The 18,737-nt window shown below is 52.1% G+C and overlaps 1 protein-coding gene across 4 annotated transcripts in view; it reads left to right on the top strand.

Moving 5' to 3' along the window:
• LOC135903229 (PAX-interacting protein 1-like) overlaps positions 1–18,737 on the top strand; it is a 163,087-nt gene that overhangs the window by 33,362 nt on the left and 110,988 nt on the right. For 3 of the 4 annotated variants that reach the window (XM_065433639.2, XM_065433640.2, XM_065433638.1), the window contains exon 2: positions 12,168–12,210. The gene's annotated coding sequence lies outside the window, so the exon portion shown is untranslated. Of the gene's footprint in view, positions 1–2,768; positions 2,788–12,167; positions 12,211–18,737 lie in introns of those variants that run through there. The other variant, XM_070533653.1, reaches the window with a different exon arrangement.

Raw genomic sequence — 18,737 nt, 5'->3', positions numbered from 1 at the left:
GCACGGTAACAATTAATGACACCTCGCTGGGCACCGCTTCGCGGTGCCCGTAATAATTCGCGCTCCGTCGGCCGCTGGGAACAGCCGTATCAGTCCCTGCGCCTGTCCCACTCGTGGCGTGGGAAACGTAACGGTGGCTTTGCGTTTGACGCGAGTTGGCAACATATATAGAAAGCAAACGGCAAATTATGGCCTCGCCTTGCGTGTCGAGCGACCAGCTGTATACCGACCTGTCTTCGTCGCCCTCAAAACTGGGTTCCGTGCGACACCTCGAGCCTTGATATCCTGCAGTTGCACAGTTGCCCTTGGAACGTGCAGATGCGTGTTACGCCGGCAGCGCTGAGAAAAAGACGGGGGTCGACAGGGAGTAGGACAGAAGACGAAAAAGGTATAGGAGCAACTGCCGTCTATAGACATTCGTTAATAGCGCCGTTGTGACCGGCCGCTGTGCACACACCCCGACGATTGGACTTGTCCTCGGAAGACTATAGATCCACACTCACGGTGCTTCAACGACAGATAGCGTCCTTCCCTTCCATTCAGCCCTTTTGTGCCTTTAATGCATCCGCTGTATAGCCGATTCACGCACTTGACTGTTTTGCATAAGTGGTTCGCGGAGCTTAAGTAGCCGTGAGAAGTCGCACTGCTCCGCCGGCAATGTGCTGAGTAATCGGGCCCATTTTCAGAGCGATATCTTTCTTTTTCCTCCGAGTCAGCCTGACAAAGCAGCATGGCGGAGCTCCCGTTTTACGAAGGCTCATAATTATGCTGCGACAGAGCGCTGCGTCCGTGTCTGCTCTTCCGTTTTTGCATTTGTCTCGTGCCGCGATGTTGCGTTTTGGATCCGGCGAAATATAGAACCGGTTGCAGCGATCACCTTGCCGAGCTCCGAATCGATGACGCTACGGGATCCGCGAAGCCATGCGACGCCTTCCGAGTTTCATGCAGCCGGATGCCCGAATCGCCGCAAATTGGTAACGAGCTTGTGCTAACCCACTGGACAGTATAGAGTAACATATTACACATGTAAAGCAAGGCATACCGTGGTACAGTTGAAGTAAAGAAAGTATCCTCCGACACCGCGCGATATATTGGCGTCCCCTGCAGTACCGGTAAGGGCAAACGCGAGTTCGCCTGCTGTGTAGGCAGTACATCACCACGGATACTACACTGCGACGTGAGAGAAGGAAAAGGAGAATGCACGTGTAGAGTCGGGTGGCATCGGCAGGGTGGTTCGAGTGACAGGCTACGAGACGGCAGGATTTCCGGCACATATATACGCGGTCCGGTGTAATCCCGAGTGTCTGGTGATGGCTATATGTATACGTGTCGGGACGTAGAACTCCGCGTGGCCTCAAGACTCGACGTCCTCCTCCGTGTCGGCCATGAAGATCGGCGACGGATGCAGTCGGGATGACCATGGCTCAAGTGTAAAGTTTCCGTCACAAAAGGTCCACGAGCTAGAGATAAATGTTCTAGATGGCCGGTCATGCTCTTCTGCCAACGCCTCGCATCATCACGCCACCGGTCCCATCAACTGCCGTCACAAGCCGGTCCTGAAACCTTCGACGTGAGCGGGACATCGAACTATGTACTACATCTGTCATCGCCCAACTCAAGTCGCTCGGTTCGCCAACGGGTGGGCCAGTGTCGGCACAGGCTAATTGACTGTTTTAACGGCGCCTTAGTTATACTCGGGGAATCCTTAGCTCCCTCTCGATTATACGTGTGTGGTTTTCTCTCGCGCGTGTGTGTGTGTGTTGTGTGCGCATAATGTGACGTTTAAACCCAGCTAATAGCATCGTCATGCTGGTGAGGTGGTTGTCCTTCCAAGACTACAAAATTACATCTTTTTAAACGAACCTCCTACGCCCGGCCATCGCATAACAGTCGCATAACGTTTGACTATACTATAGCAGGCCAGATTTGCTTGAATGAGAACCCGGCTAAAAAAAAAAGTGATAATAAATAAAGTAATACATATCAATACAACGAAATGCGCACACTTTCAGCACCTGCCCAACGCCCTTCGGGAACCTGTGCTCCACTATGAAGAGAAGGCCAGGCCAGCTATTTAACGTGCCCTGTACGCCTACAGTCTGCTCCTCGCTTCTCGTTATCGCCGGCCAACACTTAAAACACAAGGCACCGGCATTGGCTTCGTGACGGGGCAGCCGCTCTGTTATCTCAACACCGCACGCTACGACCACCGACTCCGCGGACCGCCCACTTTCATCGCGGGGCCGCGCACGCGCAGAGGGTCCGCCAGGCTGCTTTTCTTATCTTTCGTCACGTGAACCCGCCGTGCACGCGCGTGAGCCAGGCCGCCCCTCGCGTTTCACTGAGCGTGCGTTGTTTCACTCGGGGAGAGCTCTCCCCGCTGGTGGTTTCACGGCCCACTTGATATCGGCCTCACCCGGCCCGCGTGGTGCAGCGAAAATGCACGAGGGCCGTCCAGAGCGGGCGTCGATATGCACCGAGCGCATTGTGGCGAGTAATCGAATCCGTACCGAGAGAGCTATAGAGGGGGGGGGGGGGGGAATAGTTGTGCGTGCATACCTCTATATATTTCCCTCTCCTTGCGCGTCGCGCAGCGATGTACCGCCGGTGCGCCCTCAGCATGCGGAAGAGATGCTCGGTCGCCGACGCGCTCGTTCTCGCGGAGCACCCGCGCCGGCCGTCGCATCCTCGGCGGCGACGCGGAACCACGGAGAGGAGTGCGGCGGGCATCGTCGCACGCATCGCGGGACGCTGCTGCCACGTGCGTGCCGGCAACGAGAGAACGCGGTGAGCGCCTCAGCACGCACGCACACTCGCACTGCGCAGACGGGGCGGCGTTGCGTGGGGGGAGGTCATCGGGTCTCCTTTTGTCTTGGCCGCTAATGACGATGGCGATGCCGCGCGAGCAGGAAACGGCGGAGGAGTCCGCGCATGGCGGTCCGCTACGGGCACCGTCTGTCCGCCGCACCGTATAACGGTCGTGCGCTGGCGCTGCTCTATACGCCGCCCCCAGACGACGGCGGGCACTTCTGGAACGGTCGCCGTTCCACGGGACGTCTGGACGTTGCGTGATGGCCGTCCCGCGGCTTGCCCCGCGTCCGCTGCTTTGTACGAATGCTTCCGCCGCCGGATTCGCGATCCCGCTGGTGGTTCTGAACGTCCTTGGGTTAGGCGTGGGAACGGCGGTGTAGATGCGTGCCTCTGGGTTCTTTGTCCAATGTGATCTCCGACGAAAGCGCGTCGCTTGCACGAAGTTGAAGTGGGAGGTTTCCGGGCCGGCCGTCCGGCTGCAAGCGCCGGCCCTGACGTTGGCGTGACTTTGAGCTGTTATATTCCAGGAAGTCAACGTGTCTGTTGTAGGCATTACTATCTACATTACAAAGTAGGCATTACTTACGTTTCGCGAAGCATGCCGAACGACGTCTGGGATGCTCTTGGTCAAGCGTATAAGGTGGAGTCTCAGAAGAACTTAGTCGGGTCAGCCGCGCAAAGATATATATATATGTGGTTCTATGTGAGAAGGGAAAAGTTGGCACTATCTTCCGCAGCCTTGGACTTGGAGGGAGCACGGCTCAGCGCCAGTTCGCGTAGGGAACGCGTGCTGTGGAAGACGCAGTGGATGAGAGAGAAAGCGAGACAGAATGGTGCGATAAGCTGCTAAAAGGTAGTTAACAATAATTTGTACGATGCAACTTAGAAAGTTAACAAGAGGGCGCTCTTAGCGGCACGCAGATGCATCCTTGCTTAGGCGTGCCAGCAGACATTGCTCGGCCCGATCGCGTGCCTCCTTTCATAACGGGTGTGGGGCTAAACACAGCGCTACGTTAAAATGGGCGTCATTCTTCTCTACAAACTCTTCGAAGAAAGATGAACGAGGGGACTATAGACGAAGCGGATATCAGATGTCCTGCACTACATTCAGTTTGCATGTTCTCCACTTTACGTATATATATATATATATAGATGCCGATGTAGGATATATGTACATGATTCATTATAGCGCGCCCAGTTGTGGGCGTCCGAATAGCGTATACCCGCATGCAAAAAAAAAAAAAACGCAGAAATCCTGCCACCATTGCCGCTCCAATGCGCACGCGTGCGGCGAGTACATTGCTTGGTTGCCGCACGCCCCCATTAGGCCTATGTCACTCGGGCATCCCACGGTGTCGTTTGAGGAAGGAGAACAAAGAAGGCGGCCACAGGCGGGTGGGCCGTGCCGTATGCATACACGTATGCGTTGCCTCCGTGTGCACACACCTAACGCGTCTCTCTTGACGGCAGCACTTTGTGCGCATCTCCGAGTTCCAAGGGGGCTGGTGTGCACGCGGCGACGCGCTTCGTCTCTGCAGCGCGCCACCCAGCGTGAGCCTGATTATGCGTGGGTCGCGTACAAGGCGTGTCTGCAAGTTGCGCGAGCGCTATAGCTGAGTCAGCCGACAGGACTTTCTTGCTAGTTGACGCTGCCGCCCGACGACCTACGCGTATTGTCTAATTACTGCCGCGCTTTGATTGTTGGGAAATTTGAGCGTGCACGCCTGCACCGTGTACTTGGGAGTTATACAGCGTGTGTACACCCTGTACGTTTGGTCAACATACCCCGGGGGACCTCAGTCGAGCGCGGTGAAATTGTTGCGCTCTGCGGCGTCCGCCCATAAGAAAGGAAAGAAAGAAACGTGAAAGAAATGAAAGAAGGCGCGTCGGCGACGTAAATGATCGCACCGCTGTTTGTCAGCGCTCGCCAATGTGTGCCCCCGAGCGCGCGTTCTGCTTGAGAGTTTCAGCCTGATCACGCCCAGTGCCTCCCACGCTCACGCATACGGACTCGTCGCGAGTTTCGCCACCTCGTTTCCTTTGAGGGCTTAATGAAACTCGTGGTGCCGCAGCGGTGCGAGGGATGTGCGAACCGCCCTTGCTCAGTTCTGACTCCGGAACACACATACACCAACCAGCTCGCGAGACAATCCTAAGCTTAACTTGGCAATAACTTCACATTGGGCGCACCACAGACAATGTCTGCCCAGCATGCGAGACTCATCTGAAGCGCATAACAGCCTCCTAGGTCCAGCACGCACGCCTCGATCTCGGAGGCAATGGATAGATCGCATACTTCGCACGTCGGCAAAGTGCTCGCAAAAATGGCGGCCCGTGGAACCGAACACGAGGTTGCGGGCGCGATTCCCGTGTACGTGGAGGCCGCATTCCGATGGAAGCTGAAAACGAAAGCACCCGTACACGTATTGTCACGACTAAAGGATAGCAAAGGAACAGAAGAAAAATAATTGAGTTACGCGAGCAGCGACCACGCTTCTTTTTGGGGAGAAGACGAAGTTGGCGCGTTACCTCTCGTGGTCCCCGAATACAGAGCTGGTTTTGTTTCTCGCCTCCTGGTCCTGCGTCCTGTGTTTTTCCTTTGTTCTTCTTTCTTTTTTTTGACATCGTGACAATATCTGGGTACATGTTAAAGGATTTCGGGTGCTTAGAGTTAGTTCGAAGACATCGGCCGTTATACGCCGTGTGCCGTTTCTCTGCAGGCGTGCTGCTAATTAATACTCACTTGCCGATCAAATTGTCGCGATAACTGAACTAGCAAGGACAAAGGCCGTCAAACGGGTCTTCTTCTTTTTTTTTGTCGCTATCACATTTATAATGCAGCCAGATATAGTTGCGCAAAGACAGAAGAACCGGGCGATCCCTGATCTGGACCCAAATGCATTGCTAGGAAACTTCAGCAGTGCGTTCCGTGGGAAGTCCTCATCCGCGTTTCTTGCGGAAAGCATGCGCTGGGTCGGTATCTTGTAGTGATGCCTTTTCCGATTCTATGCTTTTTCAGGCTTTTCGCGCTTGGCCACTGGTCAGAGCGACGGTTCGCCCACAATATCAACGCGATCAGGCGGCCGTGTGTGGTGGATGATAAGAATAGCATAGAATAAGGCATAAGGCATCGCTACAAAATAGCGGCCCTGGTGCGTGCTCGCGTGGTACGCGCCAAGCAAACGAAGGAGGCTCCAATTATATTTAAACCCACTCGACGTAAGCGATGCCGGCACGCGCGCGCTAACGGCTCAGTGCATGCGCTCGCTCGCAACCGCGTGTACGTGTGTGCACGTGTGGCACCAATCAAGTTCGTTAATCCCCGAGGCGGCCGGTTTCGGTCGGCACGCTGGGGGGGGGGGGCTTCTATAGAAAGCGGCGGCCAGCACTGCAACGCCTCGCGCGCCCACGCCCACCCGGCCACAAGAAGTCACGACATCTCGCGAGGGGGCGCGCGCGTCTTCCCAACACCCGCGGTGGGCCAAGAGGAAGAAGCGAGGAAATTACGAAGGAAGAGAGAAAAAAAAAACACAAGGCGGCGAGGAAGAGGGGGTGATCGCCCACAACGAAAACGGAAAGCTCAGGGAAAGGACTGCAGAAACACCGACGATGAGAGCCATCGAAACGATAAAGAAGGAATAGCGAATCAAATGCAGGATAGAAGGCGAAAGAAGGAAAGAAAGAAAGACGTTCGAATGGCGGCGTGTTGAAGCGCGCTTGCGTCTCTGCAGCAGAGATTCCCTAATGGCGCGAGGCGATTCCGGCATTGCCGGCGGCGCGCGCTGCGTTCGTGCAGGAGAGCGGCGTGTCCAGGGCGTGTACCGGCTTGCCCGGGGCGAGCCACTCGCTCACGCCTTCCATTCTCACGAAGCACGCGTGTACCTGTCCAACGCGCACGCGCAACGCATCTGGCGCCTTTGCGCAAGGGCGCACACACCATGCCCGCTGCTGTGCCAGGTGTATAGTGTGTGCACCTATACCCACAAAAACACCGCTCAGAGTCATGAAAAGCCACTGCCTCGGGGGGCAGTGGAGACGAGACGTTGCGCCAGTCTGCGCGAACGCGCGTTTTTGCTGTTGTTCGTGTACAGACGTGGCGGCGTGTTTTATCGTGGTTTTATCGTGACAGCGTTGTTGTAATGGCCTCGCTTCGGATGGATGGCGCCGACTTGGCCGCAGAGCAGACGACCGCGTTAATGCGCCGTGCTCCTTGCAGACGACGGTGTACCAGGAAGCGAATGCACATACATCTGCAATGCGTGCTTCCTGATGCACCGTCGTCTGCAAGGTCGCCCGCGAGCTACGCGGGTTCCGAGTGCAAGCGCTGATTCTGAATGCCGAGCTATAGTGTTTCCGAAAACCGTAATTAACCTACGAATCACTTGTTTTAATATTTCCTGCCGGTATTATCTTGTATTTAGAACCCGTTAAAGAAGACGCCAGAACCAACGGCTGTGTCTTATTTAAGCTTAGAATAAGGGTGAACTAAACAAGTTCGCATTCATTCGAAACTTGAGCGCAAAGGGTACTCGAGGAGACCACACGACACGAGCGCTGACAAACAACCCCATTTCTCTGTGTTGTGTACTCCTTTTTTTTCAGCATGTGCCTGGGTCTTGTATATTGTATATATACATATATATTGTATAGGCCACAGGACTGAACGCAAAGATTGATTGATCGATTGATTGATTGATCAATTGATTGATTGATTGATTGATTGATTGATCGATCGATCGATTGATCGATCGATCGATCGATTGGTCGATAATGTTTAACATCTCGAAGCAACACTGAAGCTATCATAGACGCCGTAAGGCAGGGTTCATGGTTTATTCATGGTTTATTTGGACCACCATGGGGGTTTTGTAACGTGTACGTATGTCTAAGTATACAGGTAGAACAACGTTTTTTGTGAATTGCGGCCTCATAATAATGCGACTGCCGTGGCCGGTAGTCGAACCCTCGACCTCGTGCTCAGTAGCACAACACCCCGCCCACTGAGACCGAGAGGGGCCGGTGCCACATTTTTTAGGTTGTACATACAGCGTGGTACAATAAATTTGTGCGTTTACTGTACGGGCAGCGTTTCATATTTTACTCACCGCATCTGTACACCTCATATGGCGCACATTATCTATAGGCTCAACGACAAGAACAGAAGCATTGACCGGCAATAAAAGTGATTGCGTTCTTTAATGTTTAAGGCTCAAGGAAGTCAGGAAAGCCGAAGGTATATGCCGCATCGTTTTGGAACGCTTTGGTGACCGTACAGATATTTTTGCTCTGAATATAAATAGGCCGCATATTGTAACCTTTGGAAGCAATGCGTGTTGAATGTCAGGAGATAATACCCCGCGGAATTCCTACGAGGTGAAAGGAAACACCGAGAGCGCGCCCCTCCTCCACATGCCCACTGAGATATTTCGCCGTTCAATGCTCTTTTGAGTCACTGCGGTGAATGCTCTGGAAAAGAGGTGAGGGCGTTCGGCGCCCGCTGTAAACATCACAGTGGTCGTTCCGCACAGTTGCGCTGGCACGTGCACACAGCGTCAAACTCGGCATTTTTCGGCCAGCTTCGTTCTCAGCCAGCTGCCCTTCGCACGGACAGCGGGTTCGTGGACCAGCTGTCGGTTCACTAGCCGTTCAAAGCAGTTGAGGGAACTTCGTCCGGGATTCGAGGGGCGTCTGCCGAAGGTATCGTAATCAAGTCTATATCCTAATCACGTGCGCCTGAAACTGCAGCAAAACTCGCCCATTTCCTCATGCCGTGTCTTCCCTCCCTCCTTCCCGGACAATTACTTTCCGCTGTGAACTTCTGTGCCTGTTCTCGGGCCCTCTTTAGCGTACCTTGAATTGTCCACGAAGCAGTCCATGGCTGTAGTCTTTCCTTGCAACTCAAGCGCACTAATTAACCTCTGTTTGTGCACTTACATTGTAGCTTAGTTTATAAGCACTCGACGCGACCAAGTTGAGTCGGGAGCCGAACGAGGCGCAGAACAGAGTAGAGCGTGTTTACGTGCCTCTTGTGAAGAGCTACACGAGAAGGACACTGGACATGCATCAACTGGCATTGCCGCGCCAATGTTAACATGCACAAAATGCACACTCACGGCATAAGTTTAGAGCATATGTCATAACTTCCAAACCACCCATCAAGCGTGCACGCAACGCTTGATGCCATTGGCCCACTAATCAATTTGCTTTACTCGAGATCCCGAATAATATGATAGAGAGAGAGAGATAAACAGAGAGATGATGAAGAGGAAAGGCAGGGAGGTTGACCAGATATTAGTTTCCGGTTTGCTACTCTACACTTGGGTTGGGAGATAGGGGTTAGAAAGAGGACTGGGAATGTAGTTATCGTCTTCGTTTCCTGATCGTCCGGTTTATACACTGCCTTTGTGAAGCGACCCAAGGAAAGGTGGACGTCGTAGTCTCAGCCCGGCGTGCAAATCTGTGGCTCATCTTCGAATCTGTGACGGGGGTTGGTTTTATTCCGACTCCCGCGCGGTGTTAGAGGCGCTCGCATTAAAGCATGCGTGACTGTATATACGTGCGAGCATGCCTCCAACCCCTCCCTTTCTTGCGCGAAGCGTACGCATCCATTTGTCCAGTGCCTTTCCCCTGACCTTCCCAGACAACTTTCTTCGCAGCGGCGCACTTTGTGTACCTGTGTGTGTGTGTGTGCGGCACGCGATGCGAACGGGGTTCGTCGGCCCCTGTCCGAGCTTTCTTTCTTTTTTTTTTTTGATCCAAGGTGAAAGGAAAGATGGAGAGGGTACAACGCGATGCGCCGTACGTGGCCGAGAAGGGAGTCCGCGCACGGCTTTGATCTCCGGCCACTTTCATTGCGAACCAGCGGACCGAGGAAGACGGCCAGCGAGGCGCCGAGACCATGCATATACGCACACCTGTTCGCGAGCGAAGGCGTTTGTGCGCGTATGCGCGCCGCCAAGCATGGCGTCGCAGTCGCCGTTCGACGCCCTTTCTTCCCTTTTCCGTCTTTCCTCGTTGTGATTACGTTTTTTAGCCTGTCCGAGTGAAAAGAGAAGTACGCAAGAACTTAGCAACGGATAACATCGGGCAAAAGCAGCAACTAGCGCCATGCGCGTGCAGCCCCCTCCAGTTCGCCGGCGCCATTGCGCGTCGAGCCTGGTCGAGCTCCGCTGGATTGTCGCCGCCGTCGGCGCTGAAAGAGCGCGCCTTCTTTCTCTGTCACGCCCTTTCTTTCTTTCTTTCTTTCTTTCTTTCTTTCTTTCTTTCTTTCTTTCTTTCTTTCTTTCTTTCTTTCTTTCTTTCTTTCTTTCTATTCTGTGGCTTTCTCTGCGACGGCCGCACTTGGACGAACACCGAGACACCGTCACTGCAGCCTTCTGCATCTCTCGCCCGGCGCGCTTCGCGCTGCACACGCCACTTTCGATTACGCTCCACGCACTCGCACATCTACGTTCGCCGCTGCGCGATCGTGGTCGAGCTACGGCCGCGCGAATTCCTGGGCGTGTGTTGCTAGCTATAAGCCCCACCTGTAACCATAATTGGACTGTGCACGTGTGTGTCCGTGTGCGCGCCAAGTGTTGGGAGAGGAGGAATGCGTCTTCTTTCGGCGTGTAGGGCAGGTTGAATCTGTGCGCGCGTGCCTCCACGCCTAGGGAATGCTAATGGACTTTTGCTTCTCAGCTGATGATCGGCGTTTGCTCTCGGCGTTGATTTATTTTTTCGTTATAAGCTGCTTCAACCTCTCGCTGCATGTGCGCGGAAATTCGCGGAACAGGCGCGGAGCACGGCGTCGTGACCGCCGTGCGGAACGAGCGGCCCGAACAGCCAGGCGTGCCACGCTGCGAAGCGCGGCGTGTGCACGGACGTTCGAATCGACGTCTTTATCTTCCTGTTACGCCAACTACTTCTCCTCCTTCGTCGCTTCTCCTTCCTCTCGAGTAGGCCCGACGCTGAGGCTGTTCAGCTAGGGGCTTCACGTTCAGCTCAAGTGGCGCGCCCTCTTGTCTTTCGCGTCGAGCGATTCTTACCGTTCGACTGGGCGCGCGGGCCCTTTGTTCCTTGTCGTTCGAGAGAGAGAGAGAGAGAGTAAAACATCTTTATTAATAATACTTGAATGGCGAGAGCAGTGTGGGAGGAACCCTCAGTCCAGGGTCCCTAAGATAATTCCGGCGATGTTTCGAGCCCGTTGTATCACAGCTCGGAGGACCTCGGAAGGTCCGTCGCGGAGGGCATCGTCCCACAGCACTTTGTTGCGTTCGAGAGGAAGCAGTGGGAAGAACTATGGCGGAGGCGTTGGTTGATACTCCTGTTACGCGGCGGCGACGAGATTCGTTCGCTGTACGTCGCACGCATCTGCACGTGTCTCGACACGCCGAAGTGTTTGAGAAGGCTCGACAGTGCGAATGCGTTTGTGTGGTTCCGTTCTCGCCTTGTTCCTCTCGTCAGAGACTTTCATTTTGCGGCGAAAGTGCACTTAGAGGTGGGAAAGTGAACGGCGACCAGCCTGAAGGCCACGAACGACGGAATACGGACAACACTTTCTATATGTTACTGTTGCAGTATCTGCGTGAAACGCACTTACATGCTCATATTTAATTTCGCACTGCACTGCGAAGTTAAAGGTTAGCCAACCGGACTCTTGACTGGTTAACATGCCTGCCTTTCTTATATCCCCTCTCTCTCTCTCTCTCGCACTGAAGTTATGCCGCGTGGCTAGCCAAGCGAATTAATAAAAAAAGTGAACTGTGAATACGAGAACGATGTGGCTCTTTAACAGGCCACGTCACGCGATGCCCAAAACAGGTAACTTGTACTCTATTAGGGCAATACATTTGTCGCTAAGGAGAGGGAAATGCAGCCTAAGGCAGCAGAGAGTTGGCTGATGCTATAGGAAATTGGCAGGCATATAATGGAGTCGGACGACGGCAGGACAAGGAGACGTCTTCTTTTTGCACGATGATGACGACGACGATGATGCCCGAGTGCAAAACACGTGTAGTGTACAGGCACTTTTCGAGCGCTGAGTGTCTGCCGGCACCGCTCTGCTATTCCGCGAAGGCTAACGTCATCTGGTCCATGCACTTCTGCGACAAGGCCGCGTCCCAGCCGTCGCGCGTAAAAAGCGACAAGTTCTGCAGGCAACTTTCCGTCATAGGTTTCGCGCGTGTGGAAAGCGCGCGTTTCTTGCAGCCTATTCAAAACTGCAGCAACAGTCATACCGGTGCCGCCTGCCTCCGTTACCTCTTATCGCGAGGGGGCGACGCGTATAGATGTTCCGTTTGTGTGTACATTGAATTTTCCGACTTACTTGTTTAGCTGTTCTGCGCTAAATAATCTTTCTTTCGTTCCTTCCGCAGATAACGCGGCGAATCCTCCTCTGCGCCTGCCCCCGCTCGTGAGGTGAGTCGCTGTTACAGATGTTCCTTGTATACCGCAGTCGTGACGAAGAGCGCTGCATCGCAGCTAATTGAACGTAGCGCTCGCAAAGCTCGAGGTACGAGCGGAGTACATCCTGAGGGACATATACCGGGCTTCGAAGCTTGCAGTGTATACACGTGACCATACTGGCGAGCGAAAGACCACAAACGGCCACACAAGAGCATTTTTTTTTTAATTTCTAGCCTACGATTTTACAACTAATCAAACAAGTGAGGCCGTTTCCACTCTCGAACTGCGACAAGAGTGAGGCTGTCCAACAGCTGTCTTAACACATGGGAACACGTTGGGAGCTCGGTTATTAGCCAGTATAGGCCAACCGAAATCATTGCAGGCACTATAAGCAGCTGAAACATACGGGATTGATACGAGGGCACAATTATAGACAAACACGCACTAGAAGGCAAGCGCTGAACGCCCAGTCAAATTTTCATTAGAAGAACGCCAGCCTTCTTGTAGCCTGCCTTCAAAAAAAAAAAAAAAAAGAACGAGCATACGAAAAGGGTGACGTTCTTTGAATAAAAATTCAGTTGGCAGTCAGAGCTTGTCCCGCGGCGGGCGTTTTTCTTTGTGCTGCACTTGTTGCAGCCACGCAGTTTCGGCTTACATTTAAGATGAACCAACTGCTCGCGCCGAGACGTTTTATTACCTTGACGAAACTTTTGCCAGCTGAGGATGTTCGTACGAGGTTCTCAATTCCACGAAGCGCCTAAAGTGTCTGCGTTAGGTGCCAATGTCGTCGGAAGAATCCTGCACCGAAGTGAAGTTCTTGGGACCGCGTGGCCTCGTGCGTCTGACACATTGTAGAGAAATGTACACACAAAGCCACACAAGCACCGGTGCGTTTGTGCACGCATGTTGGTTGTATCGCATTATACTTTAGTATACAGTGCAGGAAAGGAATGCATGGACGAATACTTACGCTGACTTGCTATGGGAGAAGCCTTATCACGCGTGGTCAACTCCGGTTTACATATTGGGATACGTTTGAAGAACCTGCAGAAAGGTTCTAAGTATAGACAACCGCCGAACCGACAGGAGTGCAATTTGTTGCATTTGAAAGGGAAATCGAATTTCTGCTGATTACAATGCATAATATTGATTTAAGAGTTCACGTATTTAAAAAAAAGTGCCGTAAGCCGGTAAGCTTCAGAAAAGTTATAACCTCGTTATATTGTGCAAAGAATTTCCAACGTATATATCTGTTACATTGTCCAAATTGTGCGAATTTGATGCATTCATTTACAGCTAGCTTACGTGCAGTATTGTGAGCTTCTTGTGTGATAATTCGTGCTGGTGTATCTGTGTTGTCCGCTTCAGATATACCAACAGAGGCATTTTACAAAATTGTGACATCGTTTTCCTTTTTTCTTTTCTAACAAGGTTAAAACCTTGTTACAAATGAACTTGTTAGAAAGGAACTAAGGCTTGACGCCTTAGTTCCTTTCTTAATTTTCCCTTTCGCAAGAATTTCCGTAAAAAATAAATACACTACCTAGCATCGGTCGATTTTAATTTTTTTCTTTTCATTTCACTAAGACAGATTTAATCAAACTCGACGAAGCGGACACCGAGGAGAACGATTTCTCCGTTCTCACGTATTTAAATAAGAAAGCCCTCGAGGTAGCACTTCCTCTTAGGGACTTTCCCGCAAATTTCTGTCACACTGACACGTAGGCTTACGCATGCGTGTTGGTGTCTTAAGATCCCAGCACGACCTGTCAACGCAATGCGAATAAGCTCATCGGAATATCTTGGCCTCTTTCGTTGTCTGTGGTTCATTCCTGCGCGCTCAAAGCGAGGTAACCCACGCATTCATAGATGTTGGAGGCGTACGCAATTGCCTTTAGTGTAAATAAAATACCTAAGCACATAGTTCCGTGAAAACCAGCGGAGCTTCTTCATGTGTGTTTTTTTATATATATATATATATATATAAAGGAAAGGTACCTGCCTCGAGCGCGATTTGATGAGCAATGCTGACTTGTTAGCTAATCGAATCGAAAAATTTCGAAAAACTTGGGCTGTTCTGCAAATCTTTCGAATCGAATGGGATACTAATGTTCGATAAAAAAAAAAGAAAGCGAACTCCGAAAATAGCATGGAATGCCAAATATTTCCTAGAGAGGATCGAGAGGAGCTGCCGTTTTGAGACTCTGGTCGCAGACAGCAGCGCGGGGTTCTAAACGGTTGCCTGCTAGTGGTCGGGTAATAATGACACGGTGGTAAAGAGGGCAGCCACGTCCGTAAAGCAGATTGCAACGTAGTGCCACGAATAATCAAAGCATGGTAAAAAAACATTCTTGGACAACAACCGGGGTTGGCTTTTCATAATTTTTCATCGGTTTCGGGACTCTTTAACAAAAATTTGCCTTTTAGAGTCTTCAATACATGTTTGGGGCGGAGGGAGGGCAGGAGTTGGGGGGGACCTTTTAGGGAAGTAAGTAGCCAGTAATATGCCCCTGTAAAAATTCCTCAAGGGACTTTGGCTACGTTCAATGCTTGTAGCCTCCATATTATCCAAAAAAGGGGGACATTGTGTGCCTCCGTTCCTCTCTGTTTCTAAAGAACCACCGCATAACTCGTTAACGAGCCATCCGGCTGCATCAAAGCCACATATATCCAGGCAAAACACAACATCGAGCTCTGATACCGCTTTAGAAAATTGGAGTTTGTTTTTCCCCTTTTCACGTACCGACCGCCTACTCGCACACCGCAGTAATTGAAAGCTGTAGTTTTAATAAACAATGGCCTGATGTTGAGGAATGATTAAGGAACCAAAGAAAAAAAAACGATATGATGAAAAGATTCGAACGTCAAAATAAGATAAAAGAAGTGTTACACGTGAGTCTTACCAGTACTCACGTACGGGGCAGAAACCTGGAGGCTTACGAAAAGGGTTCTACTTAAATTGAGGACGACGCAACGAGCTATGGAAAGAAGATTGATGGGTGTAACGCCAAGGGATAAGAAAAGAGCAGATTGGGGAGGCAACAAACGCGACCTAATGACATCTTAGTTGAAATCAAGAAAAAGAAATGGGCATGGGCAGGACACGTAATGAGGCGGGAAGATAACCGATGGTCATTAAGAGTTAGGGAATGGATTCCAAGGGAAGGGAATCGTAGCAGGGGGCGGCAGAAAGTTAGGTGGGCGGATGAGATTAAGAAGTTTGCAGGGACAACATGGCCACAATTAGTACATGACCGGGGTAGTTGGAGAAGTATGGGAGAGGCCTTTGCCCTGCAGTGGGCGTAACCAGGCTGATGATGATGATGATGATGACACGTGAGAACGAAAAAAAAAACAAACACCAAAACGTTGACCCACACTTATCATCGTTGTCACATGACTTAGCGGATTTAATTATTTTAAATCAATATTTTCCTCGGCCTCGAACGAACTAATCCGCGGGAAGTTCTGGTTTTGTCGCAATTCATTTGCCTCCCGCATTTTTTTTTTTCGGTAGGGAACGGTAGACGTTAGAGGCTCCCGAAGCGTACCGTGCGCAGCGCGCGCGAGAACCATTGCCCGCTTTGCCAAACACGAAGCGATCGCGCCGCTGTCTCTGCAAAACACATATAGTACGTCGACCCTCGTCTCTAAAGAGGCGGGAATTAAACACCTGAAATGCTGAGAAGTCCCGCGGTCGTTCACTGTTTAGAAGAAGAAGAAAAAAGCTCTCATCGAATGGTGAGTACACCAGCCTCACGGGTCACGATGACGACACAATGCCGCCGTACAATACTAGCCACTGTAAGCTACGTGCACGGCTTGTGTGACTCGAAAACCTTCATTTCAATAATTTACTGTATTGAAAAAGGCACGATCGATGCAACCAGAACGATACCAGGCTCGCGATACCAGGCGTTATGTATCGTTGGTTGGCGTTAGTGCAACGAATACATTCACACAAAACGAGAAGTCACACAGATAGGAAGAGTACTATTCGTGATTTATGGAGTGATCATACGGGATGGTGTAACTGCACTCCGCTCAATGCATAGCAGTCAACGCTGCGGAAGCTACGCAAGTTCGGACAAGAAAATTTATCAGTACGCGCGTTCCGTCTGTGTATGCTTCGCTGGGCGTTCCGTCCACGGTTCGCTGCGCGCCAACAGCGTTCGCTCGCGTGAGCGTGCATGTGAGGCCCTCTCGCGACGGGTCGCAAATAAAGAACCCCTGTGATTGAGACTTGTTTCAACCAATATTGAGCATATATAAACAACAGTTGCGCACAATTGTTGTCAAAAAAAAAAAATGGCTATGGCTTAGCTAAGGTTAAGCCCAGGATGCGAAGCATACTAGCCTTTATTTTAGTTGTTGAACCACTGTTTAGCCTGGTGAACTGCTGTTGCTTGGCTATATTTGGTTCGGCTAGGCGAAGAAACAACTCATGCGTTACTCTGCTTCGCCTTCAAGAGTGGAACGCGACAGCGTTCCCGTCGACCCGCCATTACAATGGGCTACGGCGCAGCGACTACGCGCCCCGCATTGGACGCGGTGAGCGTCGAGCAACGCAGCGTTCGGCGCGGCAACAAAATGTGCGCCTGAGCAAGCGACGCACGCCTGAGCGTTAGAAACAGCTCGTTTCTAAGGCAACACCGCATTCACTAGAGGCGCGTTTGTACCGCTTTGAAGCATCGTATTCGTGGCTCAGTGGTATAGCGTCTCCGTCTCACACTCCGGAGACCCTGGTTCGATTCCCACCCAGCCCATCTTGCAGAGTTCCTCCCGTCCCGGATTTTCTTGAGGATTGCCGAGAACGCGGCGTCCTTTTTACGCACACCCTGCCGCAGGGAGGAGAAGGAGAGATGATGCCACTTGACCTCCGGACTGAGTACCTTGTTGTCACCGCGTGTGCGCCTATATAAGCACCTCGCTATCACGAACGGGAGGCAGCTGTCGCAGATCGCCACACACAATAATGTCCAGACCGCCGAACGGCTCGTCGTGCTTGCACGTGACCTGCACATCGTTCGCCTATAGAGTCATACCCCCTGCAGGCTCATGCCCCCTTAAGCAATGGCTCATACCTCCGCTAGCGCGGCCGCCGCGGTGGTAGTTTTTGCACACGCACACCACGAAACGCTGGAAACTATAGCCTAAGACAGCTCGCTGTAAGAAATAAGAGCACAGAACACACGCTAACATATGCGCACGCGCGCGAACCGCCTAGCACACAAGTTATTTATTTGAGCCGGTCAGAAGCTGCAGCCACCATGCGAGCCAATTAAAGCGGACAAAATGGCAAATGGGACAACATGGCGCAATTCGCCAACGGCATCCCCTGGATGTTTGCGTTAAGTTGGCGATGAGAAAAAGATGTGGGAGTTACATCTCACTATGAATGTCAACATTAATATGCTTAGCATTGAAGCAGTGCAGCGTCGTAGCGTATCGCCAGAGAAGAGACGCGTCTCTTCACTGCAGCCGGGCGCCTCTCCGACTCTTGCCTCTGGACACGCTGGGGAAGAAGAAGAGCCGAGCGGCGTAGACGTGCTTCGCATGGGCTCTGTCGACTTTCATTATTCTCTTAAGAAATTCACATCGGCGGACCGAAGTCTTTGTCGGACGTCCTTCGTGAAGTCATCCGGAACCCCCTTGGGAAGTTTGAAGACCGTGAGTGCATATTATTTTGCGCTTTTGGACTTTGAAGTTCTCCGGGGTGGCGCTGCCGTGTTAAGCCTGACGCCGCCGTACGTAGCAGCGCGGAGGTAGGCGAGGCGCTCCGCCGCCTTTGCCGCCGCTCGCTTGCTACGATTACTCGGCACTCACTATGGCGCACATTGCTGGATCCCAGCCGGCCACTTCTACTTCTACCAGAGGGAGTGGAGGTGGAGTTGTTGCTACAGCCCCACCCGCCCCCGGTGCTATTGTTCAAGCTGCCGCCGGGCCTTCGTCGCCAGAAACTACAGCCATGGACTTCCAAGACATTTCGGAAGATCGCCACGACGACCCTGCCACTATGGAAGAGGACCTTTCGCAAGGGACGCCATCGGAATGTCCTTATTCCAACTGGTCATTACACCTCAAGCGAAGAACGAAGAAGAAGCTCGCCAGAGGTGAGCAAGTGTGCGTGGCAGGCAGGGTGATCTCTCCGCTGCCACCCTCCTCTGCCACCGCGTTATCATCATCATCCTACGCAGCTGCAGGCGCTGGGGCATCAAAGAAGCCTTCTTTTAAGAAGAGGCGACGACTCCCCCCACTGCCACGTAGCGACTTCAAAATCATCATTCGACCCAAGAAATGCCTTCAGGTGAAGAGTTTCAGCAACCACCAAATATCAAAAGCCGTCTCGGCCGCCTGCGGAGGGAAATTTGACGATTCGCATTTCATCGTGCGATTGAGACCCGGTTCCAACATAATTATTGTTAGTACCCCAGATCAGGAGGTCGCGGATATTGCGCGCAAGATCACGCGGATTGTGCTGGGCGGCAACCTTTACGAAGTCAACTCTTACGTTGCGGCACCGGACGGAGTGGCCCGGG

This window comes from Dermacentor albipictus, chromosome 2 (genome assembly GCF_038994185.2).
Source record: "Dermacentor albipictus isolate Rhodes 1998 colony chromosome 2, USDA_Dalb.pri_finalv2, whole genome shotgun sequence".
Classification (NCBI taxonomy): domain Eukaryota; kingdom Metazoa; phylum Arthropoda; class Arachnida; order Ixodida; family Ixodidae; genus Dermacentor; species Dermacentor albipictus.
Note: the sequence above shows the minus strand (reverse complement) of the source record. Positions and strands in the feature narration are given on the sequence as shown.